Consider the following 16,976-nt stretch of genomic DNA (forward strand, 5'->3'; position numbering starts at 1 on the left):
AATATATCAATAAATTCATGCAACTACCATAAAAAAAAAACTAGTTTCAACTCTTTTCATGCTAATATCTTGGAAACCAATGTTTATCACTACTATAGAGACTCATCTATCGAATATATACTATAAATTCATGCAACTACCACAATAAAATTAGTTTCATCTCATTTCATGCTAATTTCTTGAAAACCAATGTTTATCAATTGAATGACTAACCTTAATCAATTGAATGACTAACCTTCTCAAAGTCACTTCAATTTCAGTTCCGCGTTTGAGAAGACTAAGCTGTGTGCACAATCATAGAATGCAGTTTCTTCGTTCCTCTACTCTAGTCACTAGAGAACGCCGCACCTGTTCTTTGATTAATCCATCACAAATCTGTTCGTTCAACGTCTCAATCACGATTCTCGATTTGTACCGAAAAGAACTTAATAGTGTTCAAATTGCTCAGGACAAAATGACGAATAAAACAAATTGCTTCAATGCTTTAACAATCCAGTACAGAAACCGATTCGAATCATAGATTTCCAAAATCGCTCCAAAAAGAAATGAAGAACCAGATGAACGCAAAAGCAGAATCACAAATCTTCGGAATCAGAAGTGAAGCGGAAGAAGAACTTACATGAATAAATTCATTATTCACTGTTTTAATTCTTCGATTTTCGATTCACCAAACCAACTCGATCGTGATTCAAACAGATTTCTCCGATCGTCTTTTCCGTTCACCGGTTTCGCTGGAAAACGCCTCTGCCGTTTGCTATTCTTCCGTTTCCAATACCTCCATGCGCGATTCCGATTTAGGTCATCGGAAATCACTAACCTCCGATTGGCACCGTTACTATTCTTCGATCAATCTTCGCACACCGATTCAAAATGAAGCCGAAGAAGAAAAATGAAGCAGAAGATGAAGAACAATCAACACAAATCGCACCAGATATGCTATTCGTACCTCTGGATTCACTGTCCGCACCAAATATCCAATGAGATCTCCAAACAGGTTCAGATTAACCTACACAGCACTGGAATCGCTTTTTGAACCACGAAAAACTTTCTGAAAATTTTTGAGAATTTTCGAAAATGAATTTTGGAGAAGATGATAATGGAAACCTAACTTTAAAGAAAATGGCTAATGATCTAGTAGCAATCTATGAACTCAAAAATGAAAATCAAAAGCACTCAAAAGCTCTAATCTAGGAAGATATTTGAAAAAAAAATTTCAAAAAGTTCAACTAAAGGAGTTTATGACAAATTTTGACTAAACATGACTCTAGACAAAACATATATGATTATAAAATCAAAATGATTCAATTATATGAAAATTTCACCGAACAAATTTGAAGAAAACTCAAAAAATTCAAAAGCACACATGAACATGAACACAAGAACACCTAAAAGCACATACATGAAGGTTGAAGTAAGAACAATTAATTTGAACCGAACAAAAAGACAAAAAACACAAAATCAATCGGTAAACATTCAAGACAATCAAGAACATTATGAACAACACGAAATTTAGAAAAAAATAGAAGAAGATCTTACAACCATAGCTCTGAATACCAAATGATGGAAAAACGCTCTTCTTCTATTAGTGATCTTTGTAATTTCTTCTTTAGATGAATGATGAAGGCGATAATGAGCGGAAGCATTAAAGAAACTTAAGAGGAGTTTACATGGATTGAAGTGGAGTTAGGAATTTTTGAGAGTGAGAGGTGAGGCCAACTCACTAGGAAAGAGTCTAGGCTAAGTCTTGAAGGAGACTAACATAGGGAGAACTTAAGAACAAGTAGAATGACCAAAATTAGGCAGCATTTCATTACTAATTCCAAGTTAAAGAAATACATGTATAAGAGACTCCTATTTATAGGATAAAGTCTCTCAAAAACTCTCAAATGAGAGTGTGACAAGTGTCACCACCTTATTGCTGCAAATCCTCTCCATTAAGGAGAAGACATGTGGAGACTCATGCCTTCCTTGCCTACATTTCTATTTGCACCCCTCTTTTACTATTTTACACATTACTTTGTTTTCTATTTACATCTTTCTCTACTTTGGCCCAAAATACAAGGCCCAAAACTTCCTACCTACTCTATACAATTTTTACAAAGCTAAGAAGAAGAAAAAGACTTTACAAACTCTTCATTAAAACTCCATCTTCGTCTATCTTCTTGGCCAAAAGTTTTGAGGCTGTAAGGTTTCCATCAACTTTAGAGACTCATCTATCAAATATATCAATAAATTCATGCAAGTACCACCAAAAAAACTAGTTTATGTTCATTTCATCCTAATTTTTTGAAAACCAATGTTTATCATTACTAGTGAGACTCAACTATCAAATTTATACAATAAATTCAAGCAGCTACAAAAAAAAAAAAAAACTAGTTTCGAGTATTTTCATGCTAATTTCTTGTAAATCAATGTCTCTCACTATTATAAACTATCTAAAGACTCATTTACCAAATATATACAATAAATTCATGCAACTACCACAAAAAACTAGTTTCAATTCTTTTCATGCAAATTTCTTGAAAACCAATATCTATCACTACTATAGAGACTTATCCATCAAATATTTACAATAAATGCATGCAACTACCACAAAAAACCTAGTTTCAAGTATTTTCATGCTAATTTCTTGAAAACCAATATTTATCACTACTATAGAGACTCATACATTAAATTCATGTAACTACCAATAAAAAACTAGTTTCAACTCTTTTCTTCCAAATTGCTTGAAAACCAATGTTTATCACTACTAGTGAGACTCAACTATCAAATTTATACAATAAATTCATGCAGCTACATAAAAAAAACTAGTTTCGAGTCTTTTCATGGTAATTTTTTGTAAATCAATGTATATCACTATTATAAACAATCTAAAGACACATGTATCAAATACCAATATCTATCACTACTATTGAGACTCATCTGTCGAATATAATTCATGCAACTACCACAAAAAACCTAGTTTCAAGTATTTTCATGCTAATTTCTTGAAAACCAATATCTATCACTACTATTGAGACTCATCTGTCGAATATATACTATAAATTCATGCAACTACCACAAAAAAACTAGTTTCATCTCATTTCATGCTAATTTCTTGAAAACCAATATCTATCACTACTATAGAGACTCATATATCCAATATATACAATAAATTCATGCAACTAGCACAAAAAAAAACTAGTTTCAAGTCTTTTCATGCTAATTTCTTGAAAACCAATATCTATCACTACTATATAGACTTATCTATCGAATATATACCATAAATTCATGCAACTACCACAAAAAAACTAGTTTCATCTCATTTCATGCTAATTTCTTGAGAACCAATGTTTATCACTACTATAGAGACTCATACAATAAATTCATGCAACTACCACCAAAAAACTAGTTTCAACTCTTTTCATCCTAATTTCTTGAAAACCAATGTTTATCACTACTATAGAGACTCATATATCAAATATATACAATAAATTCATGCAACTAGCACAAAAAAAACTAGTTTCAAGTCTTTTCATGCTAATTTCTTGAAAACCAATATCTATTACTACTATAGAGACTCATCTATCGAATATATACCATAAATTCATGCAACTACCACAAAAAAACTAGTTTCATCTCATTTCATGCTAATTTCTTGAGAACCAATGTTTATCACTACTATTAGTTTCATCTCATATCATGCTAATTGCTTGAAAACCAATGTTTATCACTACTTTAGAGACTCATCTATCAAATATATCAATAAATTCATGCAAGTACCACCAAAAAACTAGTTTCAACTCTTTTCATCCTAATTTCTTAAAAACCAATGTTTATCACCACTATAGAGACTCATACAATAAATTCATGCAACTACCACCAAAAAACTAGTTTCAACTCTTTTCATCCTAATTTCTTGAAAACCAATATATATCACTACTATTGAGAGTCATCTATCGAATACATACTATATATTCATGCAACTACCACAAAAAAACTAGTTTCATCTCATTTCATGCTAATTTCTTGAAAACCAATGTTTATCACTACTACATAGACTAGTCTATTAAATATATACAGTATATTCATGCAACTACCACAAAAAAACTAGTTTGAAGTCTTTGCATGCTAATTTCTTGAAAACCAATATCTGTCACTGCGATTGAGATTCATCTATCGAATACATACTATTTATTCATGCAACTACCACAAAAAAAATAGTTTCAACTCTATTCATTCTAATATCTTGAAAACCAATGTTTATTACTACTATAGAGACTCATCTATCAAATATATACTATAAATTCATGCAACTACCACAATAAAATTAGTTTCATCTCATTTCATGCTAATTTCTTGAAAACCAATGTTTATCACTACTTTAGAGACTCATCTATCAAATATATCAATAAATTCATGCAAGTACCACTAAAAAACTAGTTTCATCTCATTTCATGCTAATTTCTTGAAAACCTATCACTACTATAGAGACTCATCTATCAAATATATACAATAAATGCATGCAACTACCACAAAAAAACTAGTTTCATCTCATTTCATGCTAATTTCTTGAAAACCAATATCTATCACTACTATAGAGACTCATCTATCAAATATATACAATAAATGCATGCAACTAGCACAAAAAAAACTAGTTTCAAGTCTTTTCATGCTAATTTCTTGAAAACCAATGTCTATCACTACTGTAGAGAATCATCTATGAAATATATCAATAAATTCATGCACCTACCCCCAAAAAACTAGTTTCAACTCTTTTCATGCTAATTTCTTGAAAACCAATGTCTATCACTACTGTAGAGACTCATCTATGAAATATATAATAAATTAATGCAACTACCACCAAAAAACTCGTTTCAACCCTTTTCATCCTAATTTCTTGAAAACCAATGTTTATCACTACTATAGAGAGTCATACAATAAATTCATGCAACTAGCACAAAAAAACTAGTTTGAAGTCTTTTCATTCTAATTTCTTGAAAACCAATATCTGTCACTACTATTGAGATTCATCTATCGAATACATACTATATATTCATGCAACTACCACAAAAAAACTAGTTTAATCTCATTACATGCTAATTTCTTGAAAACCAATGTTTAACACTACTATAGAGACTCGTCCATCAAATATATCATTAAATTCATGCAACTACCACAAAATAAACTAGTTTCAACTCTTTTCATGCTAATATCTTGAAAACCAATGTTTATCACTACGATAGAGACTCATCTATCGAACATATACTATAAATTCATGCAACTACCACAATAAAATTAGTTTCATCTCACTTCATGCTAATTTCCTGAAAACCATTGTTTATCACTACTTTAGAGACTCATCTATCAAATATATCAATAAATTCATGCAACTACCACAAAAAAACTAGTTTCATCTCATTTCATGCTAATTTCTTGAAAACCAATATCTATCACTACTGTAGAGACTCATCTATCAAATATATACAATAAATGCATGCAACTACCACAAAAAAAACTAGTTTCAAGTCTTTTCATGCTAATTTATTGAAAACCAATGTCTATCACTACTATAGAGACTCATACAATAAATTCATGCAACTACCACCAAAAAACTAGTTTCAACTCTTTTCATCCTAATTTCTTTAAAACCAATGTTTATCACTACTATAGAGACTCACACAATAAATTCATGCAACTACCACAAAAAAACTAGTTTGAAGTCTTTTCATGCTAATTTCTTGAAAACCAATATCTGTCACTACTATTGAGATTCATCTATCGAATACATACTTGTTCCGTCCGGTTGACCGGGACGTCTTCGTGCGCGACCTCAACCGTCAGCTAGGGACTCCTTCCCACTGGTTATCTGTGGATTCCTGCAAAAAAGAGGACACAGAGGCGCCCTAGCGGCCGTGTGCACTCCGACGCTCAAGTCAGCCAGCAAGAAACACTAAAAACTGTCCACCTACGTGTCTGAGCACCGCGTATGGCACTCTGAAGGTGGTGAAAGAACTGTGTATATGTGTGTGCTGTCTCTTTCAGGCAAAAATATTCTCCAGTCACTTGTGTGTACCCTTGAAGCACGAGCAAGCAACTAGCGAGTTCTCTGGTAAATTTGCCGAAAGTTCCAACCCTTTTTCCAACATTCTCCGCGCTATTTAAACTGCCCAAGCATTTAAAGCGTCTTAAAGCGCTTTTAATCACAAACGTAACGCACTCATTAAAGCGCTTAATTAGAAAACGTAGCGCATTTAAGACGTTGAAATGCTTGGGAGCCATTATAGTACCTGAATGCTCGAAAGGGAAACTGCATTGAATAACCTTTAATTACCTGGCACCTGACTAAAGGGTGTTTCTATTCTGGCATGGCTGTTGTACACGTGGAGGGCCTCACGACGCCATGGCCCCATCCGGGGACGCTTTTGCCCATCTGGGGACGTTTCTACGTGTGAGTCCTCCTGCTGAGAGTGCTACTGCGCTAGGGGTGACTTTTTGGGTGCCAACTCATGCCCCCAAGTATCTAGTCACTTACTTTGAGAGCGTATCTGCCTTCCTTTTGTACTCTGCACCCGGTTGCCCTGGGCGTGACTTTCCTCTTGAGTCGTATCTGCCCTACGGGCGTCTCTGGGGCGGCAGAAGCACGTCACGAGTCAGGCTGCCCTTCACTGGTACTATTACTATGGCCTTGAAGCCACCTTTTCCTTCTCTTTATCGCTGCCCCGTGCTATTGGGACCTGAGGCCTTCCCACGGCGTCGCTCCCTCCATGGTCTTTCCTACCCATGGGTATCGGGGAACCACACCGTGATTGCCTTACTTTAGCACTGTTTGATCTGGCGACGCCCTGGTTGGGCGACGCCTTCTCCTAGGCGACGCCTTGCCTTGGCGACGCTTCTGCTTGGCTGTTTGGACTGGCGACGCCCTGGTGGGGGCGACGCCTTCACCAGGCGACGTCTCCTCTTGGCATTCCTCCACCTAGGCGACGCCTTGTGTTGACTTTGACTCTCCAGCAGTTGACTTTGACCTTGACCTAGTCAACGCCCGGATACGGGACGGTACAATACTATATATTCGTGCAACTACCACAAAAAAAACTAGTTTCAACTCTTTTCATGCTAATATTTTGAAAACCAATGTTTATCACTACTATAGAGACTCATATATCGAATATATACTATAAATTCATGCAACTACCACAATAAAATTAGTTTCATCTCATTTCATGCTAATTTCTTGAAAACCAATGTTTATCACTACTTTAGAGACTCTTTTCATGCTAATTTCTTGAAAACCAATGTCTATCACTACTGTAGAGAATCATTTATGAAATATATCAATAAATTCATGCAACTACCACCAAAAAACTAGTTTTAACTCTTTTCATGCTAATTTCTTGAAAACCAATGTCTATCACTACTGTAGAGACTCATCTATGAAATATATAATAAATTCATGCAACTACCACCGAAAAACTAGTTTCAACTCTTTTCATCCTAATTTCTTGAAAACCGATGTTTATCACTACTATAGAGACTCATACAATAAATTCATGCAACTACCACCAAAAAACTAGTTTCAACTCTTTTCATCCTAATTTCTTGAAAACCATTATTTATCACTACTATAGAGAGTCATCCAATAAATTCATGCAACTACCACAAAAAAACTTGTTTGAAGTCTTTTCATTCTACTTTCTTGAAAACCAATATATCTGTCACTACTATTGAGATTTATCTATCCAATACATACTATATATTCATGCAACTACCACAAAAAAACTAGTTTCATCTCTTTTCATGCTAATTTCTTGAAAACCAATGTTTAGCACTACTATAGAGACTCGTCTATCAAATATATCAATAAATTCATGCAACCACCACAAAAAAAACTAGTTTCAACTCTTTTCATGCTAATATCTTGAAAACCAATGTTTATCACTACTATACAGACTCATCTATCGTATATACTATAAATTCATGCAACTACCACAATAAAATTAGTTTCATCTCATTTCATGCTATTTCTTTAAAAACAAATGTTTATCACTACTATAGAGACTCATACAATAAATTCACGCAACTACGAATAAAAAAACTAGTGTCAACTCTGTTATTCCAAATTGCTTGAAAACTAATGCTTATCACTACTCGTGAGACTCAACTATCAAATTTATACAATAAATTCATGCAACTACAAAAAAAAAACTAGTTCCGAGTATTTTCATGCTAATTTCTTGTAAATCAATATCTATCACTATTATAAACTATCTAAAGACTCATCTACCAAATACATAAAATAAATTCATGCAACTACCACAAAAACACTAGTTTCAATTCTTTTCATGCAAATTTCTTGAAAACCAATATCTATCACTACTATAGAGACTAATCTATCAAATATATAGAATAAATGCATGCAACTACCAGAAAAAAACTAGTTTCAAGTACTTTCATGCTAATTTCTTGAAAACCAATATCTATCACTACTATAGAGACTCATCTATCGAATATATACTATAAATTCATGCAACTACCACAAAAAAACTAGTTTCAAGTATTTTCATGCTAATTTCTTGAAAACCAATATCTATCACTACTATAGAGACTCATCTATCGAATATATACCATAAATTCATGCAACTACCACAAAAAAACTAGTTTCATCTCATTTCATGCTAATTTCTTGAAAACCAATATCTATCACTACTATAGAGACTCATCTATCAAATATATACAATAAATGCATGCAACTACCACAAAAAATACTAGTTTCAAGTCTTTTCATGCTAATTTCTTGAAAACCAATATCTATCACTACTGTAGAGACTCATCTATGAAATATATAATAAATTCATGCAACTACCACCAAAAAACTAGATTCAACTCTTTTCATCCTAATTTCTTGAAAACCAATGTTTATCACTACTATAGAGACTCATACAATAAATTCATGGAACTACCACAAAAAAAACTAGTTTGAAGTCTTTTCATGCTAATTTCTTGAAAACCAATATTTGTCACTACTATTGAGATTCATCTATCGAATACATACTGTATATTCATGCAACTACCACAAAAAAACTAGTTTCATCTCATTTCATGCTAATTGCTTGAAAACCAATGTTTATCACTACTAAAGAGACTCGTCTATCAAATGTATCAATAAATTCATGCAACTACCACAAAAAACACTAGTTTCAACCCTTTTTATGCTAATATCTTGAAAATCAATGTTTATCACTACTATAGAGACTCATCTATCGAATATATACTATAAATTCATGCAACTACCACAAAAAAACTAGTTTCATCTCATTTCATGCTAATTTCTTGAAAACCAATATCTATCACTACTGTAGAGACTCATCTATCAAATATATACAATAAATGCACGCAACTACCACAAAAAAACTTGTTTTAAGTCTTTTCATGCTAATTTCTTGAAAACCAATGTCTATCACTACTGTAGAGACTCATCTATGAAATATATCAATAAATTCATGCAACTACCACCAAAAAACTAGTTTCAACTCTTTTCATGCTAATTTCTTGAAAACCAATGTTTATCACTACTATAGAGACTCATACAATAAATTCATGCAACTACCAATAAAAAACTAGCTCACCTCTTTTCTTCCAAATTGCGTGAAAACCAATGTTTATCACTACTAGTGAGACTCAACTATCAAATTTATACAATAAATTCATGCAGCTACTGTTCCGTCCGGTTGACCTGGGACGTCTTCGTGCGCGACCTCGACCGTCAGCTAGGGACTCCTTCCCACTGGTTACCTGTGGATTCTTGCAAAGAAGGACAAAAAGGGTGCCCTAGCGGCCGTTTGCACTCTGACGCTCAAGTCAGCCAGCAAGAAACACCAAAAACTATGCACCTCCGTATCGGAGCACCGCGTATGGCACTCTGAAGGTGGTCAAAAGGAAAACTTTTTCTAGTGTGTATTTCTCCTTCTAGCAAAGATCTTTCCCTAGTCCCTTGTACGTAACCTCAAGGCTCGAGCAAGCAACTAGAGAGTTTCTGGGAAATTTGCCAAAAGTCCGAACCCCGTTCCCAGCATTCTCGGCTCTATTTAAACTACCCAAGCATTTAAATCGCCTTAAAGCGCTTTTAATCATGAAACGTAACGCACTTAATTAACGCGTCTAATTTAGAAAACGTAGCGCATTTAAGACGTTGAAACGCTTGGGAGCCTTTATAGTACCTTAAACGCTCGAAACAGAAACTGTATTAAATGACTTTAATTACCTGGTATCTGACTAAATGGTGTTTCTATTCTGACCTGGCTGTCGTACACGTGGAGGGCCTCACAGCGCCATGACCCCATCTGGGGACGTTTCTACGTGTGAGTCCTCCTGCTTGGGAGTGCTACTGCGCAAGGGGTGACTTTTTGGGTGCCAACTCATGTCCCCAATCATCTAGTCACTCACTTTGAGAGCGTATCTGCCTTCCTCTCGTACCCTGCACCTGGCTACCCTGGGCGTGACCCTCCCCTTGAGTCGTATCTGTCCCAAAGGCGTCTCTAGGGCGGCAGGGGTACTTCACGAGTCAGGCTGCCCTACACTGGTGCTATCACTATGGCCTTGAAGCCACCTTTTCCTTCTCTTTATCACTGCCCCGGATTATCGGGACCTGAGGCCTTCCCACGGCGTCGCTCCCTCCATGGTCTTCCCTACCCATGGGTATCGGGGAACCGCGCTGTGACTGCCTTGACTTAATGATATCTGATCTTGGCGACGCCCTGGTTGGCCGACGCCTCCACCTAGGCGACGCCTCGCCTTGGCGACGCTTCCTTTTAGCGACGCTGGTACTTGGCGTCTCTTCATCTAGGCGACGCCTTGTGTTGACTTTGACTCCTGGCGTTGACTTTGACCTTGACTTCGTCAACGCCCGGATACGGGACGGTACAGCTACATAAAAAAAACTAATTTCGAGTCTTTTCATGGTAATTTCTTGTAAATCAATGTATATCACTATTATAAACTATCTAAAGACACATGTATCAAATATATACAATATATTCGTGCAACTACCACAAAAAACCTACTTTCAAGTCTTTTCATACTAATTTCTTGAAAACCAATATCTATCACTACTATAGAGACTCATCTATCGAATATATACTATAAATTCATGCAACTACCACAAAAAAACTAGTTTCAAGTATTTTCATGCTAATTTCTTGAAAACCAATATCTATCACTACTATAGAGACTCATCTATCGAATATATACTATATATTCATGCAACTACCACAAAAAAACTAGTTACATCTCATGTGATGCTAATTTCTTGAAAACCAATGTTTATCACTACTACAGAGACTCGTCTATGAAATATATACAATATATTCATGCAACTACCACAAAAAAAACTAGTTTCAAGTATTTTCATGCTAATTTCTTGAAAACCAATATCTATCAATACTATAGAGACTCATCTATCAAATATATACAATAAATGCATGCAACTACCACAAAAAACACTAGTTTCAAGTCTTTTCATGCTAATTTCTTGAAAACCAATGTTTATCACTACTGTAGAGACTCATCTATGAAATATATAATAAATTCATGCAACTACCACCAAAAAACTAGTTTCAACTCTTTTCATCCTAATTTCTTGAAAATCAATGTTTATCCCTACTATAGAGACTCATACAATAAATTCATGCAAGTACCACAAAAAAACTAGTATCAACTCTTTTCATCCTAATTTCTTGAAAACCAATGTTTATCACTACTATAGAGACTCATACAATATATTCATGCAACTGCCACACAAAAAACTAGTTTGAAGTGTTTTCATGCTAATTTCTTGAAAACCAATATCTGTCACTACTATTGAGATTCATTTATCGAATTCATACTATATATTCATGCAACTACCACAAAAAAAATAGTTTCATCTCATTTCATGCTAATTGCTTGAAAACTAATGTTTATCACTACTATAGAGACTCGTTTATAAAATATATCAATAAATTCATGCAACTACCACAAAAAACACTAGTTTCAACCCTTTTTATGCTAATATCTTGAAAACCAATGTTTATCACTACTATAGAGACTCATCTATCGAATATATACTATAAATTCATTCAACTACCACAAAAAAACTAGTTTCATCTCATTTCATGCTAATTTCTTGAAAACCAATATTTATCACTACTTTTAGAGACTCATCTATCAAATATATGCAATAAATGCATGCAACTACCACAAAAAAAACTAGTTTTAAGTCTTTTCATGCTAATTTCTTGAAAACCAATGTCTATCACTACTGTAGAGACTCATCTATGAAATATATCAATAAATTCATGCAACTACCACCAAAAAACAAGTTTCAACTCTTTTCATGCTAATTTCTTGAAAACCAATGTTTATCACTACTAGTGAGACTCATCTATCAAATTTATACAATAAAATCATGCAACTACAAAAAAAAAACTACTTCGAGACTTTTCATGCTAATATCTTGAAAACCAATGTCTATCACTATTATAAACTATTTAAAGACTCATCTATCAAATATATACAATAAATTGATGCAACTACCACATAAAAACTAGTTTCATGTCTTTTCATCCAAATTTCTTGAAAACCAATGTTTATCACTACTATAGAGACACATCTATCAAATTTAACAATAAATTCATGCAACTACCACACACAAAACTAGTTTCAAGTCTTTTCATGCTAATTTCTTGAAAACCAATCTCTATCACTACTGTAGAGACTCATCTCTGAAATATATACAATAAATTCATGCAACTACCACTAAAAAACTAGTTTCATCTAATTTCATGCTAATTTCTTGAAAACCAATGTTTATCACTACTATAGAGACTCATACAATAAATTCTTGTAACTACCAATAAAAAACTAGTTTCAACTCTTTTCTTCCAAATGTCTTGAAAACCAATGTATATCACTACTAGTGAGACTGAACTATCAAATTTATACAATAAATTCAAGCAGCTACATAAAAAAAATACTAGTTTCGAGTCTTTTCATGGTAATTTCTTGTAAATCATTGTATATCACTATTATAAACTATCTAAAGACACATGTATCAAATATATACAATAAATTCATGCAATTACCACAAAAAAACTAGTTTCAATTGTTTTCATGCAAATTTCTTGAAAACCAATAACGAATATATACAATAAATGCATGCAACTACCACAAAAAAACTAGTTTCAATTCTTTTCATGCTAATTTCTTGAAAACCAATGTCTATCACTACTATAGAGACTTATCGATCGAATATATACTATAAATTTATGCAACTACCACAAAAAAACTAGTTTCAAGTATTTTCATGCTAATTTCTTGAAAACCAATATCTATCACTACTATAGAGACTCATCTAACAAATATATACAATAAATGCATTCAACTACCACAAAAAAAACTAGTTTCAAGTCCTTTTATGTTAATTTCTTGAAAACCAATGTCTATCACTACTGTAGAGAATCATCTATGAAATATATCAATAAATTCATGCAACTAACACCAAAAAAAGAGTTTCAACTCTTTTCATGTTAATTTCTTGAAAACCAATGTCTATCACTACTAAATAGACTCGTCTATAAAATATATACAATATATTTCTGCAACTACCACAAAAAAACTAGTTTCAAGTATTTTCATGCTAATTTCTTGAAAACCAATATCTATCACTACTCTAGAGACTCATCTATCGAATATATACTATAAATTCATGCAACTACCACAAAAAAACTAGTTTCATCTTATTTCATGCTAATTTCTTAAAAACCAATGTTTATCACTACTAGTGAGACTCATCTATCAAATTTATACAATAAATTCGTGCAACTACAAAAAAAAAAAACTACTTTCGAGACTTTTCATGCTAATATCTTGAAAACAAATGTCTATCACTATTATAAACTATTTAAAGACTCATCTATCAAATATATACAATGAATTGATGCAACTACCACATAAAAACTAGTTTCATGTCTTTTCATCCAAATTTCTTGAAAACCAATGTTTATCACTACTATAGAGACACATCTATCAAATTTAACAATAAATTCATGCAACTACCACACACAAAATTAGTTTCAAGTCTTTTCATGCTAATTTCTTGAAAACCAATCTCTATCACTACTGTAGATACTCATCTCTGAAATATATACAATAAATTCATGCAACTACCACAAAGAAACTAGTTTCAACTCTTTTCTTCCAAATTGCTTGAAAATCAATGTTTATCACTACTAGAGAGACTCAACTATCAAATTTATACAATAAATTCATGCAGCTACATAAAAAAAAATTAGTTTCGAGTCTTTTTATGGTAATTTCTTGTAAATCAATGTATATCACTATTATAAACTATCTAAAGACACATGTATCAAATATATACAATAAATTCATGCAACTACCACAAGAAAACTAGTTTCAATTCTTTTCATGCAAATTTCTTGAAAACCAATATCTATCACTACTATAGAGACTCATCTATCGAATATATACTATAAATTCATGCAACTACCACAAAAAAACTAGTTTCATCTCATTTCATGCTAATTTCTTGAAAACCAATATCTATCACTACTGTAGAGACTCATCTATCAAATATATAAAGAAATGCATACAACTAGCACACAAAAAACTAATTTTATGTCTTTTCATGCTAATTTCTTGAAAACCAATATCGAATATATAGAATAAATGCATGCAACTACCACAAAAAACTAGTTTCAATTCTTTTCATGCTAATTTCTTGAAAACCAATGTCTATCACTACTATAGAGACTCATCTCTGAAATATATACAATAAATTCATGCAACTACCACTAAAAACCTAGTTTCATCTAATTTCATGCTAATTTCTTGAAAACCAATGTTTATCACTACTATAGAGACTTATACAATAAATTCATGCAACTACCAATAAAAAACTAGTTTCAACTATTTTCTTCCTAATTACTTAAAACCAATGTTTATAACTACTAGTGAGACTCAACTATCAAATTTATACAATAATTTCATGCAGCTACATAAAAAAAAAACTAGTTTCGAGTCTTTTCATGGTAATTTCTTGTAAATCAATGTATATCACTATTATAAACTATCTAAAGACACATGTATATAATATATACAATATATTCATGCAACTACCACAAAAAACCTAGTTTCAAGTATTTTCATCCTAATTTCTTGAAAACCAATGTCTATCACTACTGTAGAGAATCATCTATGAAATATATCAATAAATTCATGCAACTACCATCAAAAAACTAGTTCAACTCTTTTCATCCTAATTTCTTGAAAACCAATGTTTATTACTACTACAGAGACTCGTCTATCAAATATATACAATATATTCATGCAACTACCACAAAAAAACTTGTTTAAAGTATTTTCATGCTAATTTCTTGAAAACCAATATCTATCACTACTATAGAGACTCATCTATCGAATATATACTATAAATTCATGCAACTACTACAAAAAAACTAGTTTGATCTCATTTCATGCTAATTTCTTGAAAACCAATGTTTATCGCTACTACAGAGACTCGTCTATCAAATATATCAATAAATTCATCCAAGCACCACAAAAAAAACTAGTTTCAACTCTTTTCATGCTAATTTCTTGAAAACCAATGTTTATCATTACTAGTGACACTCAACTATCAAATTAATACAATAAATTCAGGCAACTACCACAAAAAACCTAGTTTGAAGTCTTTTCATCCTAATTTCTTGAAAACCAATGTGTATCACTACTGTAGAGAATCATCTATGAAATATATCAATAAATTCATGCAACTACCACCAAAAAACTAGTTCAACAATTTTCATCCTAATTTCTTGAAAACCAATGCTTATTACTACTACAAAGTCTCGTCTATCAAATATATAGAATATATTCATGCAACTACCACAAAAAAACTTGTTTAAAGTATTTTCATGCTAATTTCCTGAAAACCAATATCTATCACTTCTATAGAGACTCATCTATCGAATATATACTATAAATTCATGCAACTACCACAAAAAAACTAGTTTGATCTCATTTGATGCTAATTTCTTGAAAACCAATGTTTATCACTACTACAGAGACTCGTCTATCAAATATATCAATAAATTCATCCAAGCACCACAAAAAAAACTAGTTTCAACTCTTTTCATGCTAATATCTTGAAAACCAATGTTTATCACTACTATAGAGACTCATCTATCGAATATATACTATAAATTCATGCAACTACCACAAAAAAACTAGTTTCATCTCATTTCACGCTAATTTCTTGAAAACCAATATCTATCACTACTGTCGAGACTCATCTATCAAATATATACAATAAATGCATGCAACTACCACAAAAAAACTAGTTTCATCTCATTTCATGCTAATTTCTTGAAAACCAATGTCTATCACTACTATAGAGACTCGTCTATCAAATATATTCATGCAACTACCACAAAAAAACTAGTTTCAAGTATTTTCATTCTAATTTCTTGAAAACCAATATCTGTCACTACTATAGAGACTCATCTATCGAATATATACTATAAATTCATGCAACTACCACAAAAAACCTAGTTTCATCTCATTTCATACTAATTTCTTGAAAACCAATGTTTATCATTACTAGTGAGACTCAACTATCAAATTTATACAATAAATTCATGCAACTACAAAAAAAAAACTAGTTTCGAGTATTTCATACTAATTTCTTGTAAATAAATTTCTATCACTATTATATACAATATATTCATGCAACAACTACCTAAAAACCTAGTTTCAAGTATTTTCATGCTAATTTCTTGAAAACCAAAATCTATGACTACTATAGAGACTCATCTATCGAATATATACTATAAATTCATGCAACTACCACAAAAAAAACTGGTTTCATCTCATTTCATGCTAATTTCTTGAAAACCAATTACTATAGCTACTATAGAGACTCATCTATCGATTATACTATAAATTCA

Source organism: Phaseolus vulgaris, chromosome 5 (genome assembly GCF_051622355.1).
Source record: "Phaseolus vulgaris cultivar YP4 chromosome 5, ASM5162235v1, whole genome shotgun sequence".
NCBI classification, from domain to species: Eukaryota; Viridiplantae; Streptophyta; class Magnoliopsida; order Fabales; family Fabaceae; genus Phaseolus; species Phaseolus vulgaris.